General features: G+C 39.7%; 1 protein-coding gene and 1 long non-coding RNA gene across 2 annotated transcripts in view; one reads left to right on the top strand and one right to left on the bottom strand.

The window, feature by feature from the left end:
* Positions 1 to 21,758, top strand: part of LOC139970099 (uncharacterized) — a 377,392-nt gene that overhangs the window by 155,004 nt on the left and 200,630 nt on the right. The window contains exons 3-4 of the long non-coding RNA XR_011793996.1: positions 8,906 to 9,053; positions 10,860 to 10,965. This is a non-coding gene — a long non-coding RNA (uncharacterized lncRNA). The remainder of the gene's footprint in view (positions 1 to 8,905; positions 9,054 to 10,859; positions 10,966 to 21,758) is intronic.
* LOC139970041 (uncharacterized) overlaps positions 1 to 21,758 on the bottom strand; it is a 242,036-nt gene that overhangs the window by 201,093 nt on the left and 19,185 nt on the right. The gene's annotated exons all lie outside the window — the stretch shown is intronic.

Genomic DNA, 21,758 nt, shown 5'->3' with positions numbered 1-21,758 from the left:
TTTAGTGAAATAGAAAAAAAAAACAATCTGGTAAGTTACTTTGAAATATCATGACAAATCTTTTGTGAGTTTGACACCGGCATTGACAGTTTTCGACAAATCTGAAAATTGCGTGTGGAAAATAAAGAAAGATTGACTGGGCTTTCAGCCAAGTAACATACTGAAATGACCGAACTAGATTGCGTCTAAAATATTATTTGGGTGATAGACTGATTGGCCGGCAGTGGCGGAGCTAGGGGTATTGGTCAGGGGGGGGGGGCGAGAATGGCCTATAGGGGGGCTTTCGACACTATCGTAGCGGAGCGCCACCACAGGTTGGCGCGGAGCGTACACATTTTTTTTGAGTAAAGATTTTCCCTAGATTGCCGGAAATGACTCTTTCCGGGCCTTGCTAATTGGAGGTAAACGAAGAATAAATATGTGTCATCGACATTTGTGACAAGTGGAAGTTTATATGGGTGTTGAAAGTACATGCGCTTCATCACAATCCCCGTGGTATCTTTGTGAGTGCTCATGTTTTCGAAAAAAATAGATCGAAAACCCCGTACAGTTCTTGGAAAGAGTTTCGTACAACAGAATTAAGTGCCGATAAATTAAATACCGCCGTACGTTAGAGCATTTTGTCAGTAAACTACACCAACAAAATGTGACAAATGTCAATAGGTAGATGAGAGTGAAATGAAAAAGTCAATAATCGCGAAGTAAAACATGCTTAAAAAGCTGAAAAGGGCGCCAGCAGTCCATTCGAGTCCGTCGGGGGGGGGGGGGTAGTTCTCAATGATAGTGTTGCCTCCTTTCTTGAAAATTTGGTTGTTAGTGGTTTTAAGAGCATCAGGGTACGTCCCAGAAGTGAAAACCAGATTGAAAATGTAACAGGGTATTGAGGCAATGACGCGAGCAATGATGTGAGAAACATGTGTATGATGTCAGCATTTTTTACCTATTAACATCTTCTTTGGCATTCAAGTACCTGGAGACCACCTTTCTATAAGGTATAGTATTGCTCACTAGCTTGTTTGATCAGTTAATACGCACTGGTTACAAGATAATGATAGGCTGTTTGTATTAGTATTTATTTGCATGTTAGGGATTATGGATATTTAAAAAAAAGAGTGACAAAGGCAAAGTTTGCCCGAACAGTCGAACACACAGATTCAGTAGTAAACATCAGGCGCGGCGGAACGGAAAAAATATTGGGGGGGCTAATGTGTGGAGACTATCTAAGCGGAGCGCCACCATCGGTTGGCGAGGAGCGTACAAGAAAATATTGGGTTTTTTCAAACCCCCAGATGGCCGGAAACGGCACTTCCCGAGTGTTTAATGCTGCGAATACCTAGCCCTAAAATATGGGTCTCAAGCCTGCAATTTCTCAGATTGCACCTAAAAGTCTGTAAAAACATTGTAATTTGTATGTTCGATGGTGTTTTAAGAGAGTAGCTATTCCTCGTAGTGTACTCGCAAAGACGTTTTTGAGTGTAGTAAGGGCAGTGGCGGAGCTAGGGGTATTGGACGGGGGGGGGGGGCAAGAATGGTCTGTAGGGGCGCTTTCGACACTATCTAAGCGGAGCGCCACCACAAGTTGGCGCGGAGCGTACAGACAATTTTTGAGAAAAGATACTCCCTAGATTGCAGGAAATGACCCTTTCCGGGCCTTGCTAATTTGCAGATTAACGGAGAATAAAAAGGTGTCGTCGCCATTTTGTCGAAAAATTACACCAACAGAATATGACAAATGTCAATAGGTATATGAGAGCGCAATAAAATAGTCAATAATCGCGAATAAGTAAAAAGTAGTGAAAAGCTGAAAAGGGCACCAGCAGTCCATTTGAGTCCGTCAGGGGGGGAGGGGGGCATCCGCCCCCTGACTGTATATATGGACGCTCCGCTACTAAGTAAGGGGATGTTGGAGAACTGGCTGAAATGAGGCAAGTCATTGGCCTAAGACGAAGTTGTGTTACGCTTACCGGTACTCACACTCACTGCTTCCACTTTTCACGGGGCGTGAAGACGCGGTTGGGGTGACAATGTGGTCTATAGCCAGGGGACGGGCCGAGGGTCCCCCAGCAATTACTAAAATATTACACCTATATATAAAGTATACGTGTGCATCGGACAGATCGACAAGTATGCATTGAAAAATGGGCAGATGCACGTTTCGGAGCCTTGGTAAATATTGGGGGGGGGGGCTTATCATGCATTTGCCCCCTCAACCTTTTTCATTGGGGGGCTGAGCCCCCCCAAGCCCCCCCCCCCCCGGTTCCGCCGCCACTGGTAAACATTATGTGTTCTGTAGTCTTGTAGAGCAAGAATTATATTATTCGACGGTCGTTAACATGCGTTTTCAGTACAGTGCGACTACTGTAGACTTCTCGGCCTATGAGCTATGTCACGTCAGGTTTTCAGCAACTATAGCCTACTGCCGGTCCGCGGTCGAAGGGTCGTTCATGAGTGGTCATCATGGAGATTCGAGACCATTCAGACCAATGATATATTTTTTTTCGCACATGTAATTTTTTTTCGACACCCAAAATCCCAGTGGGGGGGGGACGACTGGGGGGCGACGAGCTTTCATGGGGGGCTGTCGCCCCCACGCCCCCCGTAGCTACGCCACTGATTGCTATTATTTGAATTGGAAGATTGATCATTTATCTGAAAAAGATGGGTATTTCCCTCGTGGCCAATGAAACGACTTGAACAAGTCTCATCTTCAATATCTAAACAAACCAACGACACAGTGTAAAGCAGCGTTTGAAGAACGGTTGTATGGTTGTACAACTTGTACTTCTCTGTTTGTTTAACGTGATTCCCTGAAGCTACAGTACTGGCTTACTAATATGAAGATATTGCAATATATTCCAGATGGTGATACTGACAGAAACAGACTAAGTATATTGCAATTGTCAAAGAAGAAATGTATGTCGTGTTTTCCTTTCATATTGTTAGGCTATGTACCTACAAGGACAGGGACATCATAACGTTGAAGTTATGGCTTAGGTCTTCTTTAGTCATATAAGAAAAGTGCAGCCTAACGATGGCCTAGTCCAATGGCTTTAATGACAACATTCAAAAGTTCGCAATGCCAGCATAAAGCGTGTCCTAGGATCAGCACAATGTAGGACTAGCTGAAATATGGTGATGCTAGCCTGTTAGTTGGTTACAAGTTGAAGGAGAGGGTTTCCTCCTTCAGAATACTGATCACATTAGTTTATTGAGGAAGTGTTCTACATTTGCAAGATCATCCAACTACTGTATCTGAAAGGTTTTATTCAACAAAGTGGCTAAATATTCTTACGACTAGTTGTAACAATAATACCCTTTTGCGCATGCACAGTTGCTATTTTTACGACTAGGAGTACTTTTTTTACGACCAGGAGAAACAATAATTTCCGGTTAGGGTTAGGTTTAGGGTAAGGGTTGGATTGAGTGTTAGAGTTAGGGTTAGGGTTACCCCTACTATATGCGCAGTTGCTTTATTTACTTTTAATTCGCATGAATTCGCCGATGTCGTAAGAATAGTTTATAAATAATTGTTACGACTAGTCGTAAGAATAGCCACGGCCTTCATTCAAACTATGTAGTCATAAAAACCTACTCTTAAAGTACTCTGGAGTTGTTTCCTCTCCTGGTATATTGTAGATTTAAGTACTAACCTGCCAGTGAGTAAAGGTCAAATGAAGTGCAAGGTTTTCCAGAGATTGAGATTCAATATCCCATATCATATACAAACATTTTTGTAGTTTGTCACCCATAATACTGCAGTGCTTTAGACTTCCCTTGCTGGTCAAAGACAACCCATTATTGGAACATATCCAGAATTTCCAGGGTTTGTGCTGGTAATGCTCAGTTCCTATTGACGTATCTTTAGCTTCAATATCACAAATCAATTATGCACTTTTACATAATTTACTTACTAAAGGTGTAGGGGTCTTTTACAACTAACATGTAAAGTTGATTGCTCACAAAGACTGCTGTAGTGTCACGTTGCTATCTGAATGGAAAAGTTCCTAAGAACTTTCAAAAAGCTTCAGAAACCAAACACTAATCACTAACATAAAATGATCAATGATTGGATCAAAGTGGAACTGCTACCATGGGTTTTCTTTGTAAGTGAGTATACTTTTGTTTCTGAAGTCTAAAAATATCTGAATAACTAATTTGATTTCATGTTTAGTGTTTCACTTTTGATTTAGAAATCACTGAGGCTCAGTCTGACGGCTCCATGATGTAATAATTCAACGGTAGGAAGAAACCCTCTAGTAATTATGAAGACAGAGACTGTACTTGATAGAGGAGATCAGGACCTATGAACCTATCAAGCTTCTTCCAGTATCCTACACTTCTTGATGCACAGAGTTCCATAGGAATGGTAAGAATGAAGTAAATCTGGTTGTTGTGACTTGATTCACCAAACTGATGGCTAGCAAGCATGGTTAAGGAATTTAAATTTCCCTGCCACTCTTTATCAATATCATGTCGTGATAACATGTCTTCCTTGCATATTTGAGAGCTAACTACCATTTAACATAAACATATTCAAACATATACAGGCACTGGCATTAGGGTGGTGAGCACTTGGCCCCCCCCTCCCCCATAGGCTCCACTTGGTCTGCAAAATCACTATCAGAGAACATTAAATATCTGAAAAGGGCCAAAGCCAAAATTGGTCATCCTCAAATCCCAAAAGTAAAGTTATTTCTGTGGGAGAAATTTATTTTGGGCTCATGGCAGTACTAATTTTCACTTTAGAATAAAAATAAAAAAACCCGAAAAATTTCGCTATCAGTGACATAGAGGTCGTTGAAATCTAAAAAGATGCGCACTAGGTGCGAGGGACGGAATTTAGTCTTATTGACCTAGCTGAAAATAAGGATGGGTGAGGTAAATTTGGTTTTCTGTAATTTGATGTTCATCTCTAGTGGAAATTATTCATTTGAAAAGTTTTGAATTTTTTTTTAATAAAAATGAAGAAAAATAGGAAAAAAAGTTTCAAAATTCCGTCCCTCGCATTTTTTGACACAATTTTTTTTTTTGAGAGAGAGAGGAAATAGTACAGTATGCATAAAAATCTGCAAAGTATCAACTATCAGTGACTTGAACATCTGTAGTGATGAAAGAAACTGAACAAAAATATGAATGGTGCATTATGGGTAATCAACATTTTCGCGAGGGACGGAATTCAGTGCGAGGGACGGAATTCTGTTACAGTTTGGTGCTACACGTCTGTAGTCCTAATCTGTTGCTAATAGAAATAGTTGGCAGAACATACGTGTAAATTTCAACGACACAACTATAGCAGAATTCGACAGCATGCTGAACTTGCAAAGTTGAAGAAGGCACTTCCAGGAACAAACAGTGCTATCTATCATCCAAGTGGACTTCAGCGAGAACTATGCTAACAACTAAAAGAATGAAATACAGTCGGCATACTTTGGCCACAAGAATTTCACATTGTACACTGTTTGTGCATGGTACGCTGAAGGTGAGGAAGGTGAAGTGCAAAACCTTTTGTGTCATCAGTGATTACATGTCACATGACAAGTTCTTGGGCTTGCACTTCAATAAAGCTATCATTGAAAAGGTCCAACAATTTGTCCAAATCTGGATGAGAGGTTCAATTTTGGTCCGATGGCTGTGCTAGTCAATTTAAATCAAAATATTGCTTTTACTTCCTTGCCACCCAGTACCCATGTGACATTCCAATAACATGGAGTTATTTTGAATCTCACCATGGGAAGGGCCCAGTAGGTGGGGGTGGGGGGAAAGATAAAATCAAGTGTGTACTGTGATGTCAAAGCAGGTAAAACTTCTCATCACTAGTGCCAAGCAGTTTGCAGAATATGCCAACATAGAGTGAATGCAAAAGATACATTCTATGTAGCTGCATATGGCATAACCGTGCCTAGGCTTCTACATATGCCGGACAAGGTACCTGAAGTACCAGGTACTGTAGACACAAGGTCCATTTTATTGACCGTACATGCAGTAATGGTAAGAGCAAACTGACTTTCTTCCTACAGAGTCAGTTTTGTGAACCAGTTGAAGAGATGCTCAGGGAGCAGTTGTATGACTTAAATGATGGAGTTGAAAGTCAGGTAGTCGTGAGCTATGATCAGGAACCAGATCCTAATCTGAATAAAGTGGAAAACAGTGGTCAGGTTGAGTAGAATGGGGATCAAGATCAAATTGGTAGTCAGCTGGTTAACAATGATCAGTTACCATGGAAAGTGGTGGGTGGGTGATAGTTGAGTATAATGGTCAGTTGTATCCAGGAGAGGTGGAAAACATAATTGTCAGTAATTCACAGGATAATGCCATGGCAAAGACAGGGAAGTATTGGAAGTGGCCAGAGGCAAAAGACCTACTGTGGTATTCAAGGGATATGGTGAAAGGAAATATAGCCCCTGTTCTCCCTGTATGCTGAACCAGAGACCATTATTTGTGTAATGAATTATAAGCATTCATATCAATTCGTTGCACTATGGTGAGCTGTTTGTTGATTTCCAAATCTACATCATATCCAAGAGTTTGACATGAAAATGTTCCAATTTATATTGAATTGCATTGATGTATGTTGTGTACAATAGTTCATTTTTCTTGTTAATGACAACTTAATGAGTTAACGTTATGATGGGGGAAGAAGTTTTTAACTCTTTCATATGCTGTTTGGATCCGAATCTAAGCAGAGTTTTGTTAATGAATATGTGAATTGTCAATTTGAATTACAATGGTGACTTTGTTTCCTTGTATAAAGTATAAATGTTGAATTTGTACAGTAAATTAGTTTTCAGTTTCCAAATTTAAAAATTATATATTGTCCCACACTGTTGTATACACCTACAATATAAAGGTGGAAAATAGATTTAGTATTTGTGTTTGGTTTAAGATTCCTCATTTCGGGGGAAGTGGTGGATGGAGGTGACTTAATTATTATTCACCAAGGCATTTGAGTGGTGAGTGATGGAATGAATTTCAATTTTGATTCCAATTTACCTACATTTCACCCATCATCCCATCACCACCTCCACCCCCATCTGTTCCTTGAATGTGTGTCCATTAATTGGATTGTGTAATTTGTGATAATATTCCCACTGCTTGTGGGAGCTTGGCAATGACAAACAGAATTTACAACAGCTTTTTCTCTAATTAATCAACATAAACAGCAATTCCGTCCCTCGCATTCCGTCCCTCGCACTGACTTTTTTTGTGAAATTAAAGCGTAACCTAATTTAGCTATGAGATTTTTAAAACACATTTCAGTTAATATCAGAAGAGTAATTGATCTTGTTATAAATGGTATGATTGGATATAGATTCCTCCTAAATTTGATAATAATACGTCAAATGTTTGGAGTGCATGCACACCCAGTTTTTATCATTCCGTCCCTCGCGCCAATTAATGTTCGTTGCTATGGCAACATGTTAAATTTTGAAAATGTTTCAATTGTTTTATTATGTTGTATGTTACTCTCTTTATTTAACCTACTACTGGATTTTTCATATTTCACTACTGTTGAGCTGGAATATATGGAAACGTATATCAAATTCCGTCCCTCGCACTTACGGAGGTTTTGGCTTTGGCCCAAAAGTGAAAATGCCTCAGCTAAAGTCCCCAGGGACTCCCACCAGGGCTTAGATTTATACTTCATAGAAATTACATTTTTCTCTCTAACATGTATTTACATGCTTCATACTTAGTACAAGAGGACATGAAGTAGAAGAGATGTTACAGAGCTCTTCTGAAGCCCCCAGCACCCGGCCAGGGCTCAGCTATATATTCCACAGAGTAAAATCAGATTAAGTATTTCTATTACTGACATGTCCTCATGTGCTCAAAATGCAGATTCCAGAAACTATGTGAAAACACTGTACTGAAGATTTGGAGAGCTTTGCATTACCCTTGTAAGTCCAGCCACTATAAACACTATAAACACAATTGGAAATACTTCCTACTAATCTGAGAATGTACAGCTGTGAATAAAGAATTGTCACTTATGCTTGTTTAATTTTTAAACATTGCTGAGCCAGTCACTGCAGTTGGATTTAAGAAATCTAATTGGTCTCAAGACTGATCTTACTTCGGCGACTAAGTACGGTAGCTTAAGAAAATATATAAGTGTCCCCAAATTTCAAAATTTGGAATTTGCTTTCTCAATATTTGGAATTTTTATCTCAAGATTTTCACCTCAAAAGTCAAAATTTTGACTTTTTCATCTCTCAAAACTTTTAACTCAAAATGTTGAGGTTATAAGTGTCTTCATCTGCCAAATTTGTAGAAAGAACCGACCATATTGTATGGCTATTGACCAGCTGAACAGGGTACTTTATAAACCTTTGGTGATCTAAAATCTAGAAAGAGACCCCCCTTCCCCCCGAGAATGGTGTAACTAGGTCAATGTAGCCAATGCAGTCTCGAGGGCCTGGTGCCATTAAATAAAAAAAAATAATATGAAAACACATCCACCAAAGCTGACACACTAAATTAGATACAATTACAGTATCTCCTAATGAGTGGAAATTCAAAAGACGTTCTGTCCTCAATACGAAAGAGAGGTGCGAAATCTCACAAATTTCTCAGTCAAGCCCAAACCATGCATGGTTGGGTTCGTGTGAGGTTGGACTCTCCTTTGGGAGCTCATTTATATCACTGCACCACACCTTTATGTGCCACTTCCACTAAACAACGGACAACCCGGTTCAAGTTTGATGCTTAACTGGCTAATTGTTTTTACACTTAATACCTGGTTATTGGAAACTGAACTGTACTTTCCTTCCTCTGTATTTTTTTCTCTGTGATTGTTCATGTGTACATGGTAGTTAGCCAGAGACTATTTCTGACTGACATTCTCAATGTCTCCTATAATTAGGACTTAAATCTCATTCACATCACTTTCTTTTCTCTTCATTAGGTTAATTATGAAGCGAGCTGTTAGGGGATCACCTATTCCACCTGTAGTTACCAGTTTTTGATGGAAGTCACGTTCATACTGTGTTGACAAGGACAATGAATGGTTCATCATCTGATATTTCCTCCATGTGATGGTAATCACATTAATGGTAAGTGTTGAACAGTATTGATAACGTTTCAAAAAAGGGGGTAGATTTTATGGATAGCGTCGCAGATCGAGGAATACTCTTTTATCTCCATTCACTCTCACTAAAATAATGTATATAAAGTTTTAACTCATCTTCTCAAAATACAACTGACAGGATTACGCCCTACTGTAGTAAGGACATTAAAACGATCGGATTCTTGCTGGATTAATCCAGTACTTGGTATGTTTGTAATGACCTTGCTACAGTATGACACAATAGCTACCTCAACACCCTCTGGTACATTTTACCATTTGCCAAACTGAAATAAAAATTGCCTTCTAGACTCATATGAATAAAGTCTTCTAGAACTCCTGACACTCCCAGAATTGTAAAACTGGAAGACAACTTGTTGGTTTATATGAAAGTAGCTTGGGTTACCTACAAATATGTCTTCTGTGTAGGTATTTATTTTCTTCAGATTAAAATAAAAAAAACTTGAAATACCATTTTAGATATTCCATAATGCTGTAGAAACATTAAAGAAGTCAACTAAGTCTGTATTGCTGAGCTTTGTGTTAGAAGTATTTGTAATGAACACTCCATCAAACAAGAACACCTTGATTAATTTAGGTAGGTCACACATATGTCACACAACTATGGATATAATCTTGAAATTTAATGTGTTATGTTTGTTATGATATTTATTGACTGTAGTACAGTAGAGATTACTGTTTTTAGCATTTGCTTAAATATTGGAAATATGATTTGAACTATAAAATTGGACAGTAGAATGCAAATCAACTCCACCTTTGATATTCATCTCAAAGATGTCTATCATATCAGCTGAAGATTATGGTTGGGTTTGTATCTCCTTTCCTACTTCTTTGTTAATTTTAGCCAAACTCCTGATAAACTGTCGCACACCAGTTCTAAGATTCACAATCACATCTTGTGAGGCTAAAGAAGCATCATTCAAATAAGGTGTACACAAAATCAGTAACATAGAGAGCCAGGCACAGTTCCATGCACAGTTGTGTCACCAGATCCACTTTTTTTAAGTCTTTGTTTATCCAAAGTTAAAAGTATATCATTCTTTATCACATATTTCACTGGGCACTTAGCTGACGTACAACTGTAGCCTCCACCCAACCCTCACCCTCTCACAACAGGACTGCACCGAACAACATGTTATGAAATAACAACTATATGTCAAAGTCTGCAGATAGAAAAATATGTACTTTAACTCAATCAATTATAGTACAATGTCATCATTTCCGAAATCCTACAAATTCATCAACCTCTAGACAGTACAGTGAACCAATGGTTCCTAAACTATGTGACCGAAACAGTCATCATGTTTTCTTCAGGCTCCATCTGTTTTCAGGGTTACATTGTTATTACTTGTGTTTCTCAATTGAATATAAACCAGACTGGATTGCTAGTGGTATTGGTTAAAGATTGTATTGAAGATTCAATGCTTGTCTCAGTTTCAAATTAATGTTTCTTTATATGTCAATTAGTTTGGTATTAGGTGAGCTGTATATACACTGTGGGAAGCATTATGAGACCTTGAACTCATCTTGTACAGTCTATATATTTGTATTCTAGTTGCATTAGTTTCTTTACATTGTTATTATAATTATAACTGAGTGATTTATTTTGAAACTACAGTAGCATACCATACTGTATGTTTATAGTAGCTGTGTTCTGTGTTTGACAATGTTACATGGTAGAATGAAGCTACTTGCAGACCGGGTGATGTCAATTTACATAAATAATAACATTATAACTGATGACCAAATGCATTTTGTTTTTTCTCATTATCAGGTAAACTGGAACTATTCAGTCCTGAGATCAGCCTGTTTAGGGATTTACCAGTTTCATATCCGGATTACAGCTCTTTGAAGACATGCGTACAGTTTACATTATCAGGGTAATGATTGTATGGTCCACCACCTGATTCTTACCCCTTCCACCCATCCCCTTCCTCCATGAGAATGCAAGTTTTTAATTGGATATATTTACTCCATGACATATCAGATGATCCCTCAAGGGAAATTTCCCCACCGAAAAGTCTATCATCCAGGACCCCCCCAACCCCAATCACTGCAAAACAAGACCTAAAATATGAACAATCTAGTTAGAACACTGCTAAAAGTTGTGTCTTAGGGATTCTGTGAGACCTCTTTTGTTCAGTGCTTCCCTAATTGTAGCATCATCTCTACAAATTGTACCATAATTGTAGTTTTCAAGAAGATGAAATTCTGATGCCAAGTACATCTCTAATCTCTCAAATCTGACCAAATTTAATGGTCATTAGACACACATTGTTTCATAATGTAACAGTTTCATTCCTGTGTGAGCATATAATGCTAATGAAGGCTTTCTATTGTCACGTCTCCAGGTTGAGTGGATATTATGTAATTTATGGCAAGGTCCACCTATCCCATTATATTAAATAGTTGTCAAGGATGATGATAGGTATTCAGTATTGCACTATGACTAGCAACAGTTTACGATTCTATCACAGAAGATCATACAACACAATATGACAAGTTCTTTTAGGATTCAGCATGTTATGTCATCTGAAATATTTAATGCATTTGTATTATTTTTCTGTTCTTAAAGTTATTGTGTAATTCAGTTTTTCTGTTATAAGAGTGTGTTTGGGTGGGGGGGGGTGCATCATGTTGCTGCATATTGGCAAAGTTGGAAATTAAGTTACTGGGAAAGTTGTGAAAGCAAAAACACTAACATTTATGTAATAGAGCAGCCTTTGCTTCACACTGGTATACAGATAGTTTGAAAAAAAAGCAATCTAGACCAGTAATATTGCCTAACTTTGCTTGACTTCAAAGTAATAGAGTTAGAAATTTGGGAACAACTTTATTGGCCTGCTGCACCAAACAACGTTAAAAGTGGTCAATTAGAAAGTGTGCTGACCAAATTAGTCTAAACCATAGGATTGCAAACATGTTACCAAGTTTTGCCTTTTGTTTTCTTTATGGATAAATTTCCAAAAATTATTCAACTTTAAAATAAAAGCGCCTTGCAATAAAATGAATGAACTTGCAATTATTGAGTCATTTTAGCATAAGCTTGTATATCTGTGAGCAATGGAATAACTGTTGAGTAAATATTAAAAAGGCAAACTCAAAAACAAGGGATTTTATCGTTTGCATTAAAACATCTAGTTCAGATATGGTTCTTATTGTCTTTGTCTTTATCTCCTCATTAGGTAAATGTGGATTAATCTTTCTTGAGACGATCTTTGGGGGTCACATGATGTGGATCTTGCACAGAATGGCTTACAATATGCTGATGGTAATGATTAGTGTATAATTAGTGTATAGCAGGACTGGTAAGCTGGGTTGTAGTTATAATTAGATTTGATTCTGAAGTAGAAAGTGATTTTGTTACTGCCTAATCCTGGTGGAACATTAATTGTTTTGAATCTTGCTTGATCAGCAAACTCCCTAAGGGCCTAGGGAAGAAGATAATGGCTTCAGTCTAACATACATACACCATATATTAGGCAATACAAGTCATACATTGTATTGCTTACTATTGTGTAAAAGTACACAAAGAGGTGTATGTGTTTAGTATACTGGGTCCATTTTTTGTTTTGTGTAGCCATCATAAATTAAGGAACAAAATATTCAGATGACTTGATCCCTTCTAATTTATCAGTGTGTCATAGTGTTGGATGGCAGGTAATGGTAGTAATCAGTCTTAACAGAGCAGCCAGACTCCTCTGGATTGTCAGCCTAATTGCCGCAAATAATATCCAGTAAAATGTATGGCAGGCTCATAAACAATCAATTTAATTCATAAGTGCATGTGCCCTAACAATTAAATAGAGTCACTGCACACAAAATGAGACCCATACACACACTAAGTTAGAACAATACCCACAGTAAGTTAGAACCATGTAGAATGACTAACAGGAACCATAAAATCTCTGTTTCCATCCTAACCTTTCCTACCCTTCCCCTCTCAGTACATCTAAAACCCAATAAAATTGATGTCAAATTTAAATCTGAAGATAATCTAGGTTTTATGTCATTTGTCAATGAGCTATATACTAAGGGATTACAAATGGAAGTCTTTAGTGGGTTTACTGTAATGTGTGGATATGTTGTTTTCAGTCAGTAATAAAAAAACATGCATGAACCGTCTGGACCATATGCATGTCCTCAGAGTAAAAATCAGAGTAATTCAGAATTCCATTCTTAGCCATTGGTCAACAGTGTTGAAGGATTCTCGTAATGTGTTCTGTTTAAGATGTACATTATTTGCACTCCAGTTATAATACTGGCCATTTAAGAGATAATTCCAGGAAACTCCAGCACATGTGCTTTCTACATTTATTTTCTGTTGCAATATTATGGAAGATAGCTCACAAATCTGGTAGAAAATTTCCAGCAATTGTCAAAAGATGTCTTTTATCGGGGGGAGGGGGGTGGGGGGCTACACAATTCTTGGGAGGTAACATGGAGTTGATCAGTTACCACTACAAGTGTTGTAATTGCTTATATCAGATGCAAAACATATTCCTAAAAACAATATATTTGCTGCCCTGAGATTACAGCTCTATACTATTCATATATATACTCATTAATAAGACACAAGGGAAGATGTTGATGTATGTTACAAAAATGATCACAGACCTGATGAATTTTCACCTTGATAAATCTAGTGAATGGAAAGTTGAGTTATTGTGTATTTTCTCTTTAACCTCCAGGTGATACGGTTTTCAACATTTCTTCTGTGCATTTCCTCCAAGAAAGTGAAAGAAAAAGTCAAGTAGGAACACATCACTGCTGACATAACTTCCTTTGTGGATGTGAGTCTGGTGAGACTTTACATACTACTTCTCAACAGTCAGTTTGTGAAATGGTAATGGGCTGTGTTGGGCTCCTTTGATGAAATCTACAGGCTATATGTAGGTGAAGACAGCTTGCCTAATTAGCACTATAAATAACATCAAATGACATTTCTAAGATTCCACTTGTTTAATTGAGTAGAGCTAACAAACTTGACTAAACATAACTACTATATTGTAGTATGCAGTGGTGGATTGAAGATTTCTCTAAAGTGGGGACAGCTACTAATAGATACCTAAATTAACAGTTCATAAGAAAACTTCTACTTCTGTAGAAAACAAAGCTTGCCGACATTCCAAGCAAGCTAAGTTTTTGTAGTATGTACCTTGGTCTGATCAGGGATGTGTTTGAAATTGAGAAACTATGAAGTATCAAGTCTTTGAAGTTATATGTGCATTGCCACCTGTGGGTTACTCCCAAGATTATATGGCATGCTGTAACAAATCAACCCCAACTTATTATCAGCATGTTGAGTTACCATGCAGGTACATAGACAGTCACAGTTTGTTGGGTACCCAGGACTAAATTGTTGAATGCTGAATTCCAAATTTCAAAAATGAAATACTCTTGTTGGGATCAATCAGTTACATAGAACTGTGTTATACATGTAGTGAGTTCATATGTGACAAACATTGTGTAGAGTAGGCAGCAATTTGACAGTCATCGGATACCCATAGCTTTAAATTTGCTATCATTTCTAATAAATAAATATATGTTGCCATACGTCTATCTAAGGATTCTAATTGCTGTCCACAAACTTAAAGTAGAACGATAGTGACAGAAAAAAAATCTCTCATTTTCATATGTAATGTAGTTTATATGTTACCAAGCAACATATTTTTTTAATTTTCCAAATAGCACACCGGAAAGTTATAAAAAAGGGAATTAAAACATCGTTTTTTCGTCTCCGTAATTTAGGAATTTGCAAACACTGCAACGACCTTGAACAGCCCTCAGGTCAGTGAATGACGTCACTGTGATGATCTTTTCTGTTGTGAACTGTTCAGTACGGAGCTGTGCGTGCATTTCGTGTCAGCATAACTGTTATTTTCCGGCGTAATGTTCAAGACATAAATAGATAATGAATATCATGGTGTTTCTTGATTTCTTCACCACGTGTTTACAAGTGTTTTTTTACGAAATTTGCGGCGATTCCGCAACGATTTCCCAATATCTGAAGAGGTAACTCGCAAGCTGACCCAAAGTAACGTAAATCTCAAGATCACGTTTTTGGCGGGTTTTATACAGAGTGATGTATGAATGTGCTCACTTACCAGTCAAACTGGCACAATAACAATAGTGATGATAGTCTCAAACGTAGTTTAGTATAACATCCGAAAGAAAATCCAAAGTTCTAAACAAAGTAGATTCGCTTGTCACGATGCACTAGGCCTACTGTAAAACATAAACGTTCCTTGTTCCGTGCGTCATTAAATCCAACAGAAAGGTTTCATTGAGCTTGAAATACAACCCCATTTGTCATTTGAACTCAATCGAGTAGTTAGTCTAGCTCGAACAATTTTTGCACTACATGCAATGCCTATTGCGTTTATTCACATGCATGCCTCGTGGTTTGGGCTTCAGGAGGAATCGTATTCTAGCCCAACTTAACGTAGGTCCGCAAACGGTACTTTCACACTGTGCAAACATAAGTGACAGTGTGCGCTAAGTGTGACTTACACGATGTTTTGTTTCGCTCGAGCATACACACATTTCCTATTCGTATTACATTTAAAGTGGTTTGGAGGGTATGAACACATCTCTGCCCAAAAAAACTCTGCCTAAGCGACGTCCATGCCCCAATTGAAATTTGCACGTGGATTCTCTCCTCACATAGTCATTAGGTTGTTCACGTCTGACATGTCTTCCAGTTCCAACATTTACTGTTGCATTTATCGGGATATATATAAATAATGCGGCATAAAAGCATCAATCTTTCAAACTTTTTTTTACTTTAGTGACCTTGCCACACGCAAATTTCAATTGGGCCCGAGATGGCTCTATGACCGATTATTCCGTAATTTACATTGGGGCAGTCGGCTTCACTAAAACGACAAGAAAAAGCAGGAACAATAACACCTTATTAAAATTAGACCGTTAAATGTCTCACGCAGTGTATCAAATCTCCTCTCTGGTTTAGGTTGTTTGTCGAGTCCAGTATAGAGTAGGTTGCAACTAAACTTACACACTAAGTGCACACTGCTGAAGTACACTACGCCGAGCTCACTTTGTTATCATCATAATGACGTCACATGTCACTGTAGATCATGTGATCATCATATCGCTGTTCGCGAAAAGCCCAATTTTTGTTTAAAAAATCAACGAGTTTAGGATTTTTTTTTAAGCCTTTCCCAACATCGGATTGACTTGAATTTTCACATGTGTAATATGGAAACCAACTAGAATACTCTTGAATAAAATCGTATTTTTTCGTCGATGCTGAAAAATCACTATCGTTCATCTTTAAAGTAAGCTGTGGTCAGTCACAATATTGTTGTGCCATGTTTTAACATTAATTTATGTTATGTTTTCAGTGTCGAGAGAGAGAGGAGTAGCAGAACCTGTTCAGTTGCTGTCCAATCCACAAGATTACTCTTGTGAAACAATCCTTAAATATTATTGTAACTGAAGCTCTCTGATGCTTGCCATACACCAGACCGGCATCACTTTACAAACTTAAGAGAATTCTTATGCGTTGAATCTTAGCCATTTATTTCTGTTAACCCTACATCTATATTATTATATATTCTATGTATCTGTTTATTCTGTTCTATGTTCTCTTCTGGTCACATTCCACGTTCATGTTTCTTGATTACTATATATGGTCATATTTTTTATTCTATCAATACTGCTGTAGTACAATGTTGGTCTTCGTAATAAATAGAAAGAATGGAGGTTGTGTTATAAACAATACTTCCTCAAGCTGCTGAGTGATAAATATATTAACATACTTTTATATGGTGTATAAGGCCAGAGACTGTATACTTCGCTTCTGTCCATGATGTAGGCCCAACCATTCATAATTCATGTTCGCCTCTATGTGGACCGAACATTAGCTTGAAAGGTAATGTTACACCTAATTAATAAGAATGTAATGAATTCCAATGATGGTTAGTTAAGGCTAATGATGTAATAAAACCCTCTCATGTTTATGTATATGGTTGATGATTATTCATGAGATGCTGATTATTGTGTTTACTGTTGAACTTTAATTCCTCTTTTCTTGTTTATTATTCCCAGAAAGTTTTCCGTTGTTCATTTATACTTGTATAATTATACTTTACGTATAATATAATAAATTGTTAGAGGAGTGGAGAAAGAGAGGGGAGATGGAGAGGGTGGGGATGGAGAGGGTGGGGATGGAGAGGGTGGGGGATGGAGGGGTTTGAGGGAGATGGAGAGGTTTGATGGAGATGTAGGGGTTTGATGGAGATGGAGGGGGTTGGGGAGTTGGAGAGGGTGGGGATGGAGGGAGATGGAGGGGTTTGAGGGAGGGGTTGGGGAGTTGGAGAGGGTGGGGGATGGAGTGGTGTGAGGGAGATGGAGCGGGTTGGGGAGTTGGAGAGGGTGGGGATGGAGGGGTTTGAGGGAGATGGAGGGGTTTGATGGAGGGGTTGGGGAGTTGGAGAGGGTGGGGAATGGAGGGGTGTGAGGGAGATGGAGCGGGTTGGGAAGTTGGAGAGGGTGGAGATGGAGGGAGATGGAGGGGTTTGAGGGAGGGGTTGGGGAGTTGGAGAGGGTGGGGGATGGAGTGGTGTGAGGGAGATGGAGAGGGTTGGGGAGTTGGAGAGGGTGGGGATGGAGGGAGATGGAGGGGTTTGAGGGAGGGGTTGGGGAGTTGGAGAGGGTGGGGGATGGAGTGGTGTGAGGGAGATGGAGAGGGTTGGGAAGTTGGACAGGGTGGGGATGGAGGGAGATGGAGGGTTGGAGAGGGTGGGGATGGAGGGGAGATGAATGGGTTTGATGGAGATGGAGCGGGTTAGGGCGTTGGAGAGGGTGGGGGATGGAGGGGTGTGAGGGAGGGGTTGGAGAGGGTGGGGGATTGTGGGGTGTGAGGGAGATGGAGGGGTTTGAGGGAGGGGTTTGAGAGGGTGGAGATGGAGGGGTTTGAGGGAGGGGTTGGGGAGGGGTTGGGGAGTTGGAGAAGGTGGGGGATGGAGTGGTGTGAGGGAGATGGAGCGGGTTGGGGAGTTGGAGAGGGTGGGGGATTGTGGGGTGTGAGGGAGATGGAGGGGTTTGATGGAGCGGGTTAGGGAGTTGGAGAGGGTGGGGATGGAGGGGTTGGGGAGTTGGAGAGGGTGGGGGGATGGAGGGGTGTGAGGGAGGGGGTTGGGGAGTTGGAGAGGGTGGGGGATGGAGGGGTGTGAGGGAGATGGAAGGGGTTGGGGAGATGAATGAGGTGGGGATGGAGGGGTCTTGTGGGGTAGGAGGGGTTTGAGGGAGATGGAGGGGTTTAGGAGATGGAGTGGGTTGGGGAGATGGAGGGGTTTGAGAGATATGGTGGGGTTGGGGAGATAGAGGGGGTTGAGGAGATGGAAGGGGTTTGGGGGATGGAGGGGACGATGGTTATAAACGGTAATTTTTTTATCTTTCCTAACAGGGTCAGTGCATTGCTCTTTACACGCAGTAGTTTAGTATTCAGGGCCGTAGCCTGCGCATGGGTAGCTGCCCTTTGAGATTTACACTTTCTAAATGAAAGTAGGCCTACGATAAATGTTCATATCATTTCTTCTGATTTAATTAGTCTGTAGTGTGCAAACTCTGAGATTCTAGGCACGTAGTGTAGGAATGGCGGTCAAGTAACATAAGGTTTACTTTAACTGCTCATCACGTATATGCACGATCTCTGATGCGACTACTGTTTCTGGTGGTTTTTCAGAGGGGGGGGGGGCTGGCTGGGGCAGAGGGGGATTATAATAAAAATAAAGGTAGAGAGCTCCAAAGATTTAACCTGCATGAACAGTGTAGCAGTCTTACGTGAAACTACGGTTCATAAATATACTTATTACGTATGTTTCACTGTTATCCCCTATATTAGTGCCACAATGTTTTACTAAGAATGCACGGTCCACTCACTCAGCTCATTCCCCCTCCCCTACCCACAGTAGGTCCTTAGATAGTGTCATGACGGTCCCTTTTTGGAAATGACCAACCCACTCAAATTTCTTGAGAAAGCGCCTGGTACCGTATATCCGCACATCAAAGCATCGCTATGTAACATATGGACGATACATTTTTTCTCGATGTTCCTTAACTGCTGCTAGGAATTCTACCCAGGCTACACCCTGATGTTTATATTTATTTTTATGATTTGTTGTTTCCGATGAAGTGAATGTACCTGAATACCAAATAGTGCTTTTCAAATGTACTTATAATACCATATGTGTGCATGTTGTATATGTCTGGATAACTAGATAACCTTGTGTTCAAAGTGTAGATGTTTCCTTTTGGGTTTAAGTTTAAATCTGAATAATCATGATTAATGCCATAAGTTACATCAGGAGGTGAAATAGATAAGTCTTTTTAATTCAAGGCTAATCTTGTCAAATGTGACTTTTATTAAATATGACACATCAATTCAGGCACCAAACAGAAGTAAACCTGAAGATTTGTAGAGTCCGACTCCTGGACCACTGGCGGGGATTCGCCCCTGAACCCCACCCAAAAAGGCTTTGCGCCAAGTCGACTCCTTCGGTTTATTCATGTTTCCTATTTATGCCCCCTACCCCACCCAACTCTCAATTCGAATTGATACTCCTGATCAGAGCATGATGGATTTAACTTAAAGCAGCTGGTTGTGTTTGTAGCTTTATATCCTACACCTATATACTGGTGAAATAATCACTGTCTACTGTTAATTTGTAGTAATAACTGATTAGTGAAACAATATGTTCCCAAAACTCGAGTCTGTCACATCTCAAAACAAAGGAAGAAACATTAAGCAGTATTATCCTAACCAGGGGCGTATCCAGGATTTTCTAACCCGGGGGCGCGAATTACTATCTAAGCGGAGCGCCACCATCGGTTGGCGCGCAGCGTACAAGAAAATTTCTGGTTTTGATACCACCCAGATCACCGGAAATGGCACCTCTCGGGCTTGAAAATGACCAACCAGATGTACACTTTTTGCCTGAGAACCTTGCAAGTATTTCCCGATAGTTTTTTTTTTCCATCCATAACCTTTTTGAAGATTGTCACCAGTCACAAATCATGTTCGACCTCATCGCATGTCCTGTGGATCATTGCTTTTTATAGGTGATTCTACGTCGCGGCCCACAATATCCGTCAGGCCCACTTTTCAAGGTTCCAAGCCCATTATTTGTTCAGAATTTGAAAATTCACATTTTTCGTGAATAAACTCACTTCAAAACATACCCATAATGTTGCACAAAATTTCATCTATGGACAACCAATATAGAAAAACCTTCAACCCCTAACAGACCGGTCAAAATTGCACGAGAAGAGGGCAGTGTGATAAAGAATGTTGGTCAGAAATTTTCGAAAATTCAGACAGTTAATTTATTGGTGTACAAATATTAAAACCCATGGGCGGCGATCCTGGGGGGAAGGGGGGATATATCCCCCCCCCCCATGAAAATGGGTGGAGGGGATGTAATACACCATATTCCCCCACCAAATGCCAGGGATAAGAATATTTTCATGCCTACATTTATGCATCATCGTTATTGTACGGCTCTTTTTTAGCTTCATTTCTCGCCTACCATAAACGCAGTGCGATCTTTTCAAATAAAGCGTCTTTATAAAGCAAGAATAGTTGACTGTAGGCTTCATTGGCCCTAGAACAACAAAATGTATTATTGCGCCCACGGTATTGATATAGTACATATATGCACCCTCATAGTATTCATATCCATCGAGGTAAATGAATCTGGAGGATTCATGTCAATTGGGCGCGAGCGTACCATGCATGGAGGGTCATGTGATGTGTTCCAGGGTAGTACCAAACTGATATTTCTCTGTAGCAGTTCGAGAATAGTGTTAGTTACTTCGTAAAAGATTTGTCGGTTCGGACATGGAACTAACGGCATAAGAAGGTACTGGTACTTCAGGCCTACGAAATAGTGCTAATAATGCTAACGTTAGACATGCTGGCACAGAACAAGTATAGATACATTGGGCTTGCAGCGGAAAATGTCGATGTCGATGTCTGAATTGTATTTCAAGAACGATTTTTTGTCGAAAAGGATTGTTGAACTGGACGTGTTGCTGTGGGGAAATGTTTAGTTCAGTGCAACCACGGAATTCTCCATGGGACAGAGCCTAATGCTGCTCGACGGGAATATAGCTACACGTCAGGCTACAGGCAAGGTTATTGCTAGGTAACGGGTGCACGTCGTCTGCTGCTCTAAGCACGCATACACATTTACGTACTAGTTGGGTGAAATCATCATGCGTAATGGGGAGAGTAATATATTAGTACCACCCTGAAACACATCACATGACCCTCCATGCATGGTACGCGCGCGCCCAATTGACATGAATCCTCCAGATTCATTTACCTCGATGATTCATATAGGCCCTATAGTAGGCCTACACACGTACATGTTCCCTCGAACAGCTGAGAATCTCACGTTACCACGGTAAAGCTAAATACACATTTCACCTGGATGCCCTAGCAATCGGTATCTAGGAATGTAACTATGTGTAATTGTGTATTGCATGTGTATAGGCCTATAATAGCCTGCATGAGGCCATTTTCTTCATCGAATAATATCAAAGAGTTCTCGAACATTCTAACGTAGCGCCTGAAACAAGATTGACAGGGGCAATTTTCCCAAAAGAACACCCGAAATTAAAAAAAAAATTATTTTGGATCCTG

The sequence above is a fragment of the Apostichopus japonicus genome, chromosome 7 (genome assembly GCF_037975245.1).
Source record: "Apostichopus japonicus isolate 1M-3 chromosome 7, ASM3797524v1, whole genome shotgun sequence".
Taxonomy (NCBI): Eukaryota; Metazoa; Echinodermata; class Holothuroidea; order Aspidochirotida; family Stichopodidae; genus Apostichopus; species Apostichopus japonicus.
Note: the sequence above shows the minus strand (reverse complement) of the source record. Positions and strands in the feature narration are given on the sequence as shown.